Source organism: Cervus elaphus, chromosome 12, assembly GCF_910594005.1.
Source record: "Cervus elaphus chromosome 12, mCerEla1.1, whole genome shotgun sequence".
Taxonomy (NCBI): Eukaryota; Metazoa; Chordata; class Mammalia; order Artiodactyla; family Cervidae; genus Cervus; species Cervus elaphus.
The window spans coordinates 98291845-98297844 of record NC_057826.1 but is presented as its reverse complement, the minus strand read 5'-3'; positions in this window follow the sequence as shown (position 1 = coordinate 98297844).

Here is a 6000-nt window from a genome sequence, read left to right as displayed (position 1 = left end):
GCAATATTGATTCCATCTTGCACTTCCTCCAGCCCAGCATTTCTCATGATGTACTCTGCATACAAGCTAAATAAGCAGGGTGACAATATACAGCCTTGACGTACTCCTTTCACAATTTGGAACCAGTCCTTTGTTCCATGTCTGGTTCTAACTGTTGTTTCTTGATCTGCATACAGCTTTCTCAGGAGTCATAGTCTGAACATATTTTATTTTAAAATTTTATATGCTTATATCTAGTTTATATATATAAACTAGATTTACAGATATATGATTTTATTTGTATAGAAGATGATCTGGCAGGGTACAAAACAAACTTTTAACAGCAGGGAAGAGGATGGAAGTGTGGAGGGGTGGGTAAGTGGAGGAAGCTTAAGTTTTTTACATTATATATATATATATATGGCTTCCCAGGTGGCTCAGTGGTAAAGAATCCACCCACCAATGCAGGAGATCCGAGATCAATCCCCAGGTCAGGAAGATCCCCTGGAGAAGAAAATGGCAACCCACTACAGTATTCTTACCTGGGAAATCCTGTGGGCAGAGGAGCCTGGTGGTCTACAGTCCATGGGGCTGCAAAAGAGTCAGACACGACTAAATGACAAAGTGCATAATACAGAAAACTGCTTTTAAAAGTCACGAAAATTTTAATTACAAAGAAGAAATGTACTCTAATACCTAAAAGATACTGGTTTGATTATACCAACACACCAAAAATGGTAGCCAGCTTGGTTTACTAGGACTCACATTGAAAAGTGAACTGAACATTCAGGACTTAAAGTCAGGTGTAGCCTTATTCACACTTGGTGGACCTTAGGAAATTATATACATTTGGGAGAAAAAGTCTCTGTTATTGCTTCACTAATGTCTACAGCTCTATCATGAATTCCACTACTTCAGGTTCAAGGATTCCTTTCTCTGAACACACATGCACCTCTGAGAAAGATAGTAGAATACAATGAATTAAGCCATTATAGTCTTCTACATTGTAGCATGAATTAATGGTCAATTTCTTCCCAATTTGTAGTTAATTTAGAAGAGCTTTTCATAGATGAGAAGAAGAAGAGGTACTAGGACATTGGACAGGTAGGGGGTGGACAGGAAAATAATATTTAGGAGAAGGAAGATAAAATTTAGAAGTCTCTTTGGGCAGGAAATGCATTTTGTTCCTCTTTAAGCAAATGCTGAGCCCCATCACAGCCACCATAGCGATACTTGTAAAAACAGATGAGCCCGTGAATAAAGAACACTGCTCAGCTCAGCTTTGACTTTGGGTTCTTCTGCCCAAAGCTGCAGTCTCAGGCTATTTTGGGGTGACTGCTACTCTGCTATTCTGGGTTCCTTCCCTCAGAATTACTCATGTGGGATGGGATGCCAGAATCTCATTGTTAACAGATGTTGGTTCACTGGTATAACAGACAATTGCTAATTGCTAACACATTTTGCATTAAGGTAAAACAATGATACATCTGTTTATACAATTGAAAATATCTCCCTAAAGGATAAAAAGAGATTATTAATATCAGCTGCTCGGTCAGGTCAATGATGAGCTCTCCCTCCCACTCCTGAGAGGTCTGATCACTTCACAACGGACCCCACTTGGGAAGTACTTAGAGACTGGAAGATGAGAGATAAACGGTGGATCTTGCCCATTGCTTAGTTTTTCCCACTGTCAGCACTGATAAATTTATTATATATCGTGGCACAATTGTTAGGGGAAGCACACTGACTGAAACCGCCCACCCTGGCCAGGAACCACAGTAACCATTCGCAAGAGTTGTTTTATGACAGGAGGTCCCGGTAAGGAACACAGCACTAACAAGCCACCACCAACCAGAAGCATTTAGGCAAGGTCAAAAGCAGACACCACGTGTCCGACCACCTCCCAGAGTCCTTCTTGCTGGCATCCATGTTGACTGAGCAATGCAGGCACCACCAGGAAGGACCCTGAGTCATAAGCATTGGCCAATCCTTACGAGAGGCTAATCTCATCACCGTAAAACTGTAGATTGCAAGCCATGTGTCAGAGCTGCTCTCCTGGGTTCCTCAGCCTGGGAGCCCCTTCCAATAAAGCCTCTTGCTTTGTCAGCACGTGTGTCTCCTCAGACAGTTCGTTGCCAAGTGTTAGACAAGAGCCCATTCTGGGTCATGGAAGGGGTCCTCCTCCCTGCAACGCAGCGCTGATGCAAGCATGAAGTCAGCGCTCCCCTAACTCCTCCTGAACCTGGGGCAAGCGGAGAGACAAATAGAGTAGGAGGTGACTAGTGGAGAGTGAACAAACGGTACCATAAGATAGTCAAGTTGAGATGTTTTTAAAATAAACAGTGCTTTTCTCTTAAGTGATGAAAAAGGTAAGTTTTGGGTTAAGATATAAAGTTTCAAATTCTCACTGATAGACCTCAAATATTATGAGAACCAGAAGGCAGATAAAGAAGACAGAACGCCAGAGAACTGATGCCTTCGAACTGTGGTGCTGAAAACTCCTGAAGGTCCTTTGGACAGCAAGGAGATCAAACCAATCAATCTTAAGGGAGATCAACCCTGAATACTCACTGGAAGGACTAACGCTAAAGCTGAAGCTCCAGTATCTGGTCATCTGATGTGAACAGATGAGTCATTGGAAAAGTCCCTGATGCTGGGAAAGATTAAGAGATGAGATGGCTGGATGGCATCACTGATGCAATGAACATGAACTTGGGCAAGCTGGGAGATGGTGAGGGACAGGAGGCCTGGCGTGCTGCAGTCCATGGGGTCTCCAAGAACTGGACACAGCTGGGCGACTGAAAAACAACAGCAACAATTGTGAGACCTGGAAAGGATGGGCCTCCTCTATCTTGGCTTCTGGTGTATGTTCAGGGCCTAGCAGACAGTAAGGGCTCAGTAAACAACTGTTGAATGAGTGGATATTAAGTACGGATGACTCAGTAGCCTTCTGAAAATGAGTCTACAGTCTTTAGCAAATTAAATCTAAATAGGTCTAATACTAATGGAAAGTGACTTTAAGGGCAGAGGACTTTATTCTAGAATCTTTTTTATACTTGACAAAAACAGCACTCACCATTTTTTGGTTTCACACTAAGTCATCCTGAAAAATCTACCCATGTCCAATTGTTCTCTGTTGAAAGGTCATAGTGTGGGACTGTCTACACCAAGTTATTATTCATACAGTACTTACTGGTAAAATCCAAAGAGCATCGCTTAACTCTCTACATTCCTCTGTCAGTGTGGATGTAATCTAAGGAAAATGAAATCATACTCTATAAAGTGATGCAGATCCTCAGGCTAAGTTGAATAGAATAAAATATTGTAATAAATATTTGAATAAAAATTGTAAAAAGTTATTTGAGGTAACTATAAAAATTATTTTTAAATGATTTAAAATAGAGACTTTATTTTAATTTATTAAAGAGACCTCCCTGGTGGTCCAGTGATTAACGGTCAGCCTGCCACTGCAGGGGACACATGTTCGATCCCTGGTCCAGGAAGGCTCCACATGCCATGGACAACTAAGTCCATGTGCCACAACTACCAAAGCCTCTGCACCCTAAAGCCCGTGCTCTGCCACAGAAGAAGCCGCTGCAATGAGAAGTCCTTGCACCACAAGTAGACAGCAGGCCCCACTCACTGCGATGAAGAAAAGCCCAGGGCAGCAACAAAGACCCCGCACAGCCGTAAATAAATAAATAAAACAGCACTCTGAAATTGAGCCAATGTTTTCTTGTTTTAGCTTATCAAGATAATGGTCTATCCTCTAGGTAATTTTGCAGTCTTCTGTAGCTTAAGATATTTGTGTCTAAGATGAATCATGGCAGCCTTTAACATTAAAGTTGTGAAGCTGCTATCAAGCAATCTAAGTTCCTTCTAAATGTTAAAGACATATGCTGTAAGTAACCACAGTCCCACAAAATCCAGAAATGGAAGCTCCTCCTTTAATCTATCTCCTATGCCACTGTGTTATAAACACACCAAATATACATGTGATGTAGACTTGGTATATTTTGTCAAACCTAAGTTTAGCGACAATCGTATAAAATTAGAAGTTATAGCTGTAATGATTAATGTTTTCAAATTCAAACTGTTTGCATAAGAATGATCAGCAAAAGTCTCAGCACTGACTTTCAGTAAATTGTGTAAAGCTGGTTAAGATGATAATCATTTCATACACACAGCATGATTTTTTTATACTAATACACTGTCACTTTCGGCAGAGAGTTTTTGCTATGGTGGCTAGGTAAGAGTTATCAGAAACAAAGGGAACCAAAAAAATCCAGCCTGTACCCCTAAATCTTATTCCAAATCCCTCAATACTAGCTAGTCATAAATCTACATCAGTGTCAGTTTTACAGAGACCACGCTGGACAGTAAGCAGAAGGCTACATGGTCAAGTCATTCTCTCCTAAGTTCATGGCAAAGTGCATAATAAAGCAAAAGTTATTTTTGTATTTTAAGGAAGAGGCACGCTCTTGAGTCAATGAGTGTGGTCACAGTACGACTGATGTCCTAGAGCTGGAGGATCTTGGGCCAAAACTTATCCAGAAAAGGCTGCCAGAGCCAGAGGAGAGAGAGGAACCACGTGGGGAATGCTAAGTGATTAAGAGCTACATATAGCAGCTTGCCTGCCACGCGTCAGAGGACAGCTTAACTTGACCGGGCGTACGTTGTTAGGTCAGTTCCTTGCTCCCATCTGTCCAGGCCTGGAGAGTTCATTTCCTTTGACGATTGACTAGTCAAAGGATCCTAAGTGTAGTAGGAAATTAGCAATTTGATTTCACTGTTGTCTACCTCTGAAAACCTGCTTTCTAATCCCTTAAGCCCCTGGTACCTCCACCTTATTAAGATACATTTTCAGGGACTTCCCTGGTGGCCCAGTGGTTAAGAGTTCTCCTGCCAATACAGGGAACACAGGTTCAATTCCTGGTCTTTGAAGATTCTACAGGCCACAGGGCAAAGAAGCCCATTTGCCACAATGACTGAGTTTATGCAAACTACCTGAAACACTCAGGCTCTAGAGCCCATGCTCCCCAACAATGGAGTAGCCTCTGTTGGCTGCATCTAGAGAAAGGCTTCACGTAGCAAAGAAGACCCAGTGCAGCAAAAACAAAACAAAACAAAACAACCTCTTATAACCTTCATGGACACAAATTGCTAACACAAAATAGGTGACTAATAAAAACGTTTGTTTTCCTCCCTCTTTCCCATAATTGCTCTTGAAAATGTACTCTTACTTCTTATAGAGAATTTTCATTTTCACAGATAGCAAATACTGGAATTGAAAGAATGAGCAAGAGAGGAATTTTTGGCATTACCTCTTATGGCTACTTCATGTATATATGAATCTCTCAGATTAGCTAAAATTTCATCAGCATTCATGAGGCAAGGCACTCTAAGAAATGCGTGAGATGGAGTGTGCAATTTATCTCAACAACCCTATGAGGTAGTGTATTAGTCCACTTGGGCTGCTATAAAAAAAATCGACTGGGTGACTTAAACAACAAACATTTCTTTCTCACAGTTCTGGAGGCTAGAAAATCCAAGATCAAGGAGCTGCCAGATTTGATATCTGGTGAGAACTGGCTTCCTGGTTCATGGACTGCCATCTCGTCTCTGTGTCCTCATATGATGGAAAGAGCAAGAGAACTCTCTGGGGAATCTTTTACAAGGGTGCTAGACCCACTCAGGAGAGCTCCACCCTTGTGACCTTATTACCTCCCAAAAGATCCCATCTCCAAATACCATCACGTTGGGAATTAGGTTTCAACACATGGATTTTAGGTGGACACACACATTCAGCCTATAGCAGGTAGATACTAAATTATCTTCACTTTATACACTGAGGAAAGTGGGGTTTTTGGAATTTGAGAAGTTTCCTAAGATTATGCAGCTAGTAAGCCAGGGCATCTACTCCAGGGCCTTAATTAAGCCTTTGGTATATCCTGGGCCGGCCCTCAATGTGTATGGAAGGGCTACACCAGCTCACTGAGCTTAATATTCTTTCCAGGGACC